Source organism: Panthera uncia, chromosome A2 (genome assembly GCF_023721935.1).
Source record: "Panthera uncia isolate 11264 chromosome A2, Puncia_PCG_1.0, whole genome shotgun sequence".
Taxonomy (NCBI): domain Eukaryota; kingdom Metazoa; phylum Chordata; class Mammalia; order Carnivora; family Felidae; genus Panthera; species Panthera uncia.
The window spans coordinates 151551120-151560344 of record NC_064816.1 but is presented as its reverse complement, the minus strand read 5'-3'; the positions used below and the strand labels follow the sequence as shown (position 1 = coordinate 151560344).

The window sequence follows — 9225 nt, the reverse complement described above, 5'->3', positions numbered from 1 at the left end:
GGGGGGAGGTGCAGGGAAGAGGTGGGGAACAGAAGATCTGAAGTGGAGGAAGATCTCTGCGCTGATAACAGAGAGCCCTACGGGGGCTCAAACTCACAAACCAAGAGATCATGACCTGAGCCAAAGTCAGACGCTCAACCGACTGAGCCACCCATGTGCCTCTGGCCCTTGCCTCTTCCAAGAGAGACTCAGTGTATTTGAAGGGCACTTACTAATCAGGAGGAAAAACTGGTCCCACAAGAGACCCTTCTGAGTGGAGCTATTCTTGAGATGCTATTACAGAGTGAACTCTCTGAAAACATCAATAGGAAAGTTCTATACTGAGCTCATGGATGAGAGAATGAATTTTAAAACCACTCTTCACTATGATGTTCATTCAGCCAGCCGACCAACTCTATATGCCAGTCTCAATGAGAAAGGGGTGAGGCGCCTGGGTGGCCCAGTCGGTTGGGCATCTGACTTTGGCTCAGGTCATGATCTCATAGTTCGTGAGTTCAAGCCCCACGTCAGGAGCCTGCTTCGGATTCTGTGTCTCCCTCTCTCTCTGCTCCTCCCCTGCTCATGCTCTGTCTCTCTCTCTCTCCTTCAAAACCAATTTTTTAAAAAAATTGAAAAAAAAAAGGAAACGAGAAACGGGTATGACAAGAAAACACCCTGTCTACCCTTCAAGCAGTTAGTTTGTTAGAAGTCATAAAAGGAAAGTAAAAAGTTCAGGCACAGTGGAGGTGCTCTTCCAATTCTACCTCCTGGCTGCAGAGAAAGTTGAGACTCCTGGTGTGTGGGCTCCATACTCTGACTAAACTAGGGGGTGAAGATTTTCCTCTTGGATGAAATGGAAGGAGGCCAGCTGGCTTAACGAACTGGGCCACCAGTCCGCCTGCCTCTCCAAACTGCTCTTCAGCCAGTTTCCCTACGTTACATCACGTCGTGGCAGCTTGAAGTCCCCAGGGAGCCACATCCTAAAACATCACACCTTGCCTGACTGCCCTCCCCCATAAATCTCACCTGTCCCACACATCATTCTGCGGTGATGCTGCTCCCCACTAGCTGCTGTGATACACTGTGTGCTCCACATGATAACACAATATGATGTAGAGGGAAGAACATGGGAACGTGGTCCTCCGATTCCACATCCAGTTCCAGCCCTGCTTCTGGCTTTGCTCACACAAACCCCTTCTGTTCCTGAGCCTCAGTGTCCTCATTTGTAAAATGACAAGGTTGAAATGATGATCCTGAAAGTTCCTTCCAGTTTTTCTGCCATTTCTGTGTTCTCTCTCGTTTTGCATTTTATTCCCTTCCATGGGGAGAGTTTTAGTTGCTGTTCTGGGCACTCAGGAGCCGCATCGGGGGAGTAACATTTGGCTGCTTACTGCATTGACGAAGGAAATAGGTTCTGTGGAAAACTGGGGCTCTATCCCAGGTGCAGGGCTCAGAAAACCAGCAGGGTGCCCTGCCAAAGCCAGTCTCTGTTCTTAGTATTTTCCACAGTGACACCTTCTGGCCACAGAAGGACTGAAAGAACGAAAGGAGTAGGTTCCAACCAGGTAGGAGAGACAGAGGGTGGTGTCCACCTGCTTTGCCCTTTTCACCCCCATCCACCCATGAGCTCTATCTTCAAGCCTTGTTAGAAAAACTTGGGTTGAATTGTTTTCATTTCCATTTCATTGCATTCTATGACCCATCTTTCATATCTGTGATACAGATAATGCTCTGAAATTTATGAGGGCTTTCCCACACATTATCTCATTGTACTACCTAATATCTCATTGGATATTTACTACCACTTCCCTGGGTCTAAAATATTCTGAAACATCGTTTGGGGAAAAGACCTAAGGAAGTAAGACTAAGGGAAGACCCAACACACAAAAAGGCAAGCTATCAAGGATCACGTTTTCACTGATTCAGTGGAATTTGAGGCAAATTATTTATACTCTCTTGGCCTCAACTTTTTCAAAGAATGAGAAGCTCAGCCCAAAAGTTCCTTCCTCCTCAAAAACTCTTCTCGGTTTATCTCAAAACATATCCTCTCCCCAGAAGAACATGCATTGAGTCTTCCAAAATAAGATTAAAAGGTCCCATCTAAAGCAGTGGTTCTCAAATTTAGCTCCACATTTTGTTTGTTTGAGAAACGTGAAAAGGTACGGACATACTAATATCTGGAGATTGTGACTTAATTGCTTTGGAGTCTTCCGAGTGTGCCAGGTGATCTCAATGTGTGGCCACTGTGAGTCCTGTGGGATTTTCACAGTCAAACCCTAGAGCCTGGAGTTTCCCTTCCTTCTCAAGCTTCCCTAGTGGGCACTCAAACGGGCTTTTCCAGGGGCGCCTGGGTGGCGCAGTCGGTTAAGCGTCCGACTTCAGCCAGGTCACGATCTCGCGGTCCGTGAGTTCGAGCCCCGCGTCAGGCTCTGGGCTGATGGCTCGGAGCCTGGAGCCTGTTTCCGATTCTGTGTCTCCCTCTCTCTCTGCCCCTCCCCCGTTCATGCTCTGTCTCTCTCTGTCCCAAAAATAAAAAAAAAATAAAAAATAAAAAAAAACGGGCTTTTCCAGCAGCGGACTCTTCTCCATGTCCCCATGGTCTCTCCTCTCCCCTGTACTACCTAATAGCACTATCTCCTCCCGCCATGTTGCACAGACACGTAATGTAGACACGACAATGGAGCTAGAGGGACTTGCTATTAACAAACAGAGAAATAAAGACGATAAAATTGCTTAGTACATTTCATTTGTACTAAGGGAAAAAATAGCATCTTTACCCTTTGATAGAAGCTAAAGACCAGCAAAGTAAACAGGGAGGTGTTCCAAGAGCACACCTGTCTCTGCTGTCACAGAAGGATTTACACATAACAAAGTTCAAAGGGTTTCAGAGGCACTCCCTTACTGACTTCATCTGTGGGCACCATCAGGTTCCAAACGCTCTGGTTGCAAGTGAGTGATATATACCTTCATCTTTTATAAACCACTTACTTTAACATTCAAATCAATGCCAGCATTTCACCAAGGAAATAGCATCATCTCAAGAAGTTGGGACATAATTACAGTGAGCATAATGTTGTACAATGAGGTCCTGATCTTATCAACCTAGGAATAAGCCTGATTAATCAGTACACTGAGAACCAAGTGAGTGATGTTCTCTGTCACTGACCCAGCCTGGCTTATGGGAGAATCAGGAAGAACCACGAGCTCCAGTGTGAGGAGTAATGACAAGGAGGAAGTCCAGAGCACACGTCCTATGTCTTAGGATCAGAGAATTATCCTCAAGGCCACTACTTTCAACTTTTTCTTATTTGTGTACTCATACTGTGAAACATTTTTTAGGAATCTTTGCATGAAAAGAAAAATCATAAAAGATCCATGATGTGAAGAAGTTCAGAGTCTACTGGGGAAAATGTACAAGTTCTTGCAGTCCCACAGAAAGCCCTTTGTTGCAAATTCTCATTGATTCTGGCTTCTCTAAGCCACCTCCTCTCCCAGCAGCCCGGCTCCCCTGCTCCATGAGGAGGGACAACCTGACCTGGGAAAGCGAGTTTGTCCTCCTGGGGCTCTCCAGCGACAGGCAGACCCAGGCTGGACTCTTTGTCCTGTTTGCGGCCGCCTATCTGCTGACCCTGCTGGGCAACGGGCTCGTCATCCTCCTGATCGGGCTGGACGCGCGGCTGCACCTGCCCATGTACTTCTTCCTCTGCAACCTCTCAGTGGTGGACATCTGCTACACCTCTAGTGGGGTCCCCCAGATGCTGGTGCACTTCCTCCTGGAGAAGAAGACCATCTCCTTCACCCGATGTGGGACTCAGCTCTTCTTCGCACTGGCCCTGGGGGGTACCGAGTTCCTGCTGCTGGCCGCTATGGCCTATGGCCGCTACGTGGCTGTCTGTGCCCCCCTGTGCTCCACAGCAGTGGTCTCTTGGCTTATAGGCCTAGTGAGTTCCGTGGTGGAGACAGTGGTCATGATGTACCTGCCCACCCGTGGGTACATGTGCTGACCACGTGGCCCACGTGGACATCATACATACCAGGCTGTAAGGGTGGGCTTTAGTACAGTAGTGCTGCTGACGCCAAGAGCTGAATGCTGGGTAGGAACTCGGTTGTGTTACAGACAAATACAGACGAACTCCAAAGTGGAAAGAGAAGGCTGTCTTCTAAGGACAGCAAAGCTTGTACTAAGGGATAAAGCATTTGTGCAACTGTGAGTGTGTGTGTGTGTGTGTGTGTGTGTGTAAAATGTACTCTTTGTTTTTGAAGGCATATATAAGCAGTGACTTAAGTTCTGAAATCTTTGTAGCTCTGGCTGTTCTCAACAAGATTCAAAAGCAGTTTACACCCATCAGAAATGTTACACATCCACCGTGTGAACATGAACATATAATGCCCAAGGCCACTTTCACCACTGGCCTAAATGTCAACTTTGCCATCCACAGTCAATCACCAAACACCACTTTTATTTTATTTATTTATTTATTTATTTATTTTATGTTTATCTTTATTTTTGAGACAGAGACAAGAACATGAGCAGGGGAGAGGCAGAGAGAGAGGGAGACACAGAATTGGAAGCAGGCTCCAGGCTCTGAGCTGTCAGCACAGAGCCCGACACGGGGCTCAAACTCAAACTGTGAGATCATGACCTGAGCTGAAGTAGTACGCTCAACTGACTGAGCCACCCAGGCACCCCACCAAACACCACTTTTAATGAACACCTCCTCCGTGCCCAGCCTGAAGCCCTTCCTCACAACACTTATCATCCCAACCTCCTCCTCTCAAGAGCAGAGAGCATCATGGGCCTGGGACACGATGCAAGTCTCAGAAAGAAATATCAATCGGCGAATAGATTTGTGTGCCATACGCCATGCCAGGTGCTGCAAGAGACACACGAAGTCAACAGGAGAGCCTTCCTCCCAACCTGGAGACTATTTGAAAAGATAAGAGATACGCGCCAAAAAAGAAAAAAAGAAATCACAACGTAATCCAACAATGCAAAAAACACAACTAAGGAGATATTTGCTTAATTACCAAATACAAGATGAAGGTTCAAAAAACCCATGGAATTCATAAAATTACCCCATGAAGGGGGGAAAAATCTGGGTAGTTTGCAAAGGGATTGAAGGGGAAGAAAAAATTAAATGGGGGCTTTAGGAAATGGTTGAATTTGGACAGTTGAGGGAGTCGAAAGATAGGTTCATTTTTGGTGAGTGGAGGAACCATAGAAACCAAGTGAAGAGGTAGAAAAAACTGAGGTCTGTCTGGGAAAGAGTGAGCAAACCAGTTTGGTTAGAGCAAAGACTTCATTCTGAGGAGTAATGAGGCGGAAGTGAGGCAGGAAAGAGGGTTTGGTAGGGCTTTGAAAACAAGGCCAAGGAACGTGCTTTAGAGGCCGTGAAAAGATAGCAGAGTTTCTAATATGGGGCATTGACACATGTGATATGTATTCTAGAAGCTGTCCTCTTCCTCTGCACAGGACTATTAGTCCTGAGACAAAACAAATAGCACAAACTTTGTCTTCTTTTTGTCTGACAAAGTCTCTATTTCACGCTTAACTAGAGGCAGTAAGTGAAACAATTTTTTGTAATTCAACTTCCTCTCATTTGGGCAGACTTCGCAGACCAGGTAGATAAGGCAGGTTTCAAAGACCAAAGAATTGGGAAGAATACAGACCAGAAGTTTTCTAAAGCATAAGGGAATGTTAAAAGTGAATACATCTTGAGGTTGAGACTTGAACGAAGGGTATAACTGTAAAGTGCCTTCTGCTTTCCTTTTTTAAAATTTTTTTTTAATGTTTATTTATTTTTGACAGAGAGAGAGAGAGAGAGACAGAGCATGAGTGGGGGAGGGGGAGAGAGAGAGAGAGACACACACAGAATCTGAAGCAGGCTCCAGGCTCCAAGCGGTCAGTACAGAGCCCGACGCGGGGCTCGAACTCAAGAACCGCAAGATCACGACCTGAGCCGAAGTCGGCCGCTCAACTGACTGAGCCATCCAGGCACCCCCTTTTATTTTTTTTTAATAAAAAGATAACCATGCCATCTGAGTAACACTCTGAAGACTGAGCAAAAATAAACAGACCTTACTTGGTGTTTCTGTAAGCGTCACCTCTGATAACAACCCTGCTTTTCTGATTTCAGGCCATGTCTCAAGAGGCAACCCTCTGGTTAGACAGGTCCCATCCTGGTTAAGGAGGGATCTGGAGTTTGCTTTTTTAACACTGACTCACAAAACAGGTATGAGCCTCACCAAAGGCACTAGCCTGGCAAAGCCTTGATACTTTATCTTTTTTAATGGAGAACAAATCAATGCATGAAGTCTAAGAGAGCAAAACCCAGTTCCAAGGTGGGAACTCTATTAGTAGAGTATTTCTAGAGTCACTCAGAGTCAAAGGAGGGAGTAAATGGGCATGAGGGAACATTGTTCTGTGGCCATTCTGAGCAGACCTGGGAATTTACATGGTAGAGGATCCCTATGGCAAGACCTCCCTGCTTTGCCAGGACAGCACTAAACTAATCTCTTCCATCTAGAACAAAAACCCTCCCTCCGTACAGCACTCTTTGCTTCACACAATCACATGACCAGGAATACCACAAGAGAGCAGAATCCTTAGCCTGGAACTCACGGACAGGTTTCCGGGTCTACAGGCACCTGGAACTGTGTGTTCAAATGACATCTCATCCACAGTGTTATCACCTCCTGAGGGAGGTTTATATGAATAGACACCTGGCCCTTGACTCCCCACAAGATCGTAAACACCATGGGGACAGAAATGACATCTACAAGGCTCACTACTTTATCTTCAGCACAGAGAGCTGCCTACAGGTAGGAACTCCAAAAATATCCGCCAATCGAATACATTCACAAACAGTCTGCAGCCCCCAAAAGGTTAACACATCCTGACATATATTTTTTGGCATTGTGTTTTTAAATTTTACAAAATTTCTTTCATAAAACCTTTAGTAGTGAGCTGTGATATTTGCCACTGGTTAATAAGATGGGTTTTAGCTAAGCTTTGCTGATACCACAGAACTGGATTTTCCTTTAGGAAGCACTACCTACCAGAAGAGGGCTGTGGAAGGCCTAGCACATGGTCCAAGGTCCGGCAATCAATCTGATTTCTCATTGATTCAATCTGGTCTCCAGTACATTTTCTTAGTCTTTTCGTTTCTTTCCTCAATAAAACAGCTCGATATAGCAACATGACAGCACATAATATAGAATAAAGTTTAAAGATAACAGCTAATATTTAGTAACTCTTACTATTCCCTTTATGGTTTTCTTCTTTCCCCTTTATGTCTTCAAAGAAAAAACAAAATAGTTTTTTTGGTTGTTTTTTTTTTTTTTTTTTTTTTTTGCCTCCCTTAGCTGATGTCAAAAGCTACTTAAATACTAAGTGAAATAAGTCAGTCAGAGAGAGACAAATAACATGAATACACTCATATGGGGAATTTAAGAAACAAAACAGTGGGCTTGAGACGGGCTCAGTGTCAGTACCCAGAGGCCGCACGAGCCGCGGATGCCCTGCACGGCAGTCGGCCACCAGGCTGCTTCTGCCCCAGCTGCGGCAACGGACCCATCATGCAGGAGGACAGCACCGCTACCAGTTCGCCTGCGACACCTGCCCCTACATGCACATCACCGGCAAGGTAAAAAATCGGAGGAATCCAAAGCTGAAATCAGTGGAGGATATGCGTGTGGAGCAGCTGCCTGGGAGAATGTCGACTCTCCTGCAGAGTCACATCCTAACTGCGAACACCCGTGTGCCTATTTCGTGCAGCTTCAGACCCACTCTGCAGACAAGCTGGTGACCACCTTCTACAAATGCTATGATGCTCGGTGTGGACACTGCCGGAGGAACGAGGGCCAGGCTGGCCCAGCCATGTCAGTGTCTGCTTATCTTCTCCCTCAGGTTGGATTCCCAGCCAGGAGCGTGAACTGTGTGTCCTGAGAGTCTCTGTCAGTGTGGCAGAGAGCTAACCCAGGATGTCAGCAAATATAGCCCATCTGCCCATCAGCAGATGAGCTCATTTCAATCCAGGGAGATTTGGGGGGGAGGGGGTACCCATAACCAAGTACAGTCTGTAATGTCCTGCTCATTTATCTTTTAAATGTATGGGGTAATGACACTCTCTCACCATCAGCCCTCTTTTTTTTTTTTTTAAGTTTATTTATTTATTTTGAGAGAGAGAAAGTGCACATATATGCATGAGCAGGGGATGGGCAGAGAGAAGGGGAGGGAGGGAGAGGGAGAGAGGGAGAGGAAGAGGGAGGGGGGGAGAGAGAGAGAGAGAGAGAGAGAGAGAGACAGAGGGAGAGGGAGAGACAGAGGGAGAGGGAGAGACAGAGGGAGAGGGAGAGGGAGAGAGGGAGGGAGAGGGAATCCCAAGCAGGCTCCACACTGTCTACCAACACAGAGCCGAGGCAGGGCTCGAACTCACAAACTGTGAGACCATGACCTGAGCTGAAAATAAGAGTCGGATGCTTAATGACCTGAACCACCCAGGCGCCCTCCATCAGCCCTCTTAAACATGTACCCTGTTTGCACAACTAAAAAAAGTAAAATTTTGTAATTAAAAAAAAAAAAAAAGAAACAACAAATGAACAAAGGAGTAAAAAGAGAAAGAAACAAACCAACAAACAGACTCTTAATTACAGAAAACAAACTGATGGTTACCAGAGGGGAGGTGGGGGGTAGGGGAGGTGAAGTGGGTGATGGGGACTAAGGAGGGCACTTGTTGCGATGATCACCGGGTGATGTATGGAAGATAGAACGCTATATTGTACACCTGAAGCTAATATTATGCTGTGTGTTAACTAGCTGGAATTTAAATAAAAACTTAAACAAAAAAAGCTACTTAACTGAACTATTCTCAGAGTCACACCCCCTAGTGAGCCTCTGGTGGCCTCCTTCAGCATCAGAGGCCCTTCTCAGTGATCTCTTAGCCACCATAGACGGTTTTTCTTTAGCTCACTCACACTTACCGTGTTGGCCTAATTTAGCAGTTAAAAAAAAATTTAAAGAATGAGAAAAAAACAAAACAAGAGGAGTCAAAGAAAGAAACAGAAACACTGGTCTTTCCTGGTGGCTAGAAACGTCCTTGCCATACTCAGGTTTCTCTACTCTTTTTGTGCTGATGCAGATACAGAGAATAATTTTTAAAATAATATTAACTATGCAACACTAGAATTACTATTAACAAGTTATGATCAATACTAATGTGTCATGCACATATACTGCCTACATCA

General features: G+C 45.7%; 1 long non-coding RNA gene and 1 pseudogene across 1 annotated transcript in view; one reads left to right on the top strand and one right to left on the bottom strand.

The window, feature by feature from the left end:
* The window catches only part of LOC125930269 (uncharacterized), a 4712-nt gene extending 782 nt beyond the window's left edge, over positions 1-3930 (bottom strand). The window contains exon 1 of the long non-coding RNA XR_007460123.1: positions 3515-3930. This is a non-coding gene — a long non-coding RNA (uncharacterized LOC125930269). The remainder of the gene's footprint in view (positions 1-3514) is intronic.
* Positions 3931-7314: 3384 nt separating this feature from the next.
* Positions 7315-7927, top strand: LOC125930489 (DNA-directed RNA polymerase III subunit RPC10-like; annotated as a pseudogene).
* Positions 7928-9225: the final 1298 nt, after the last annotated feature.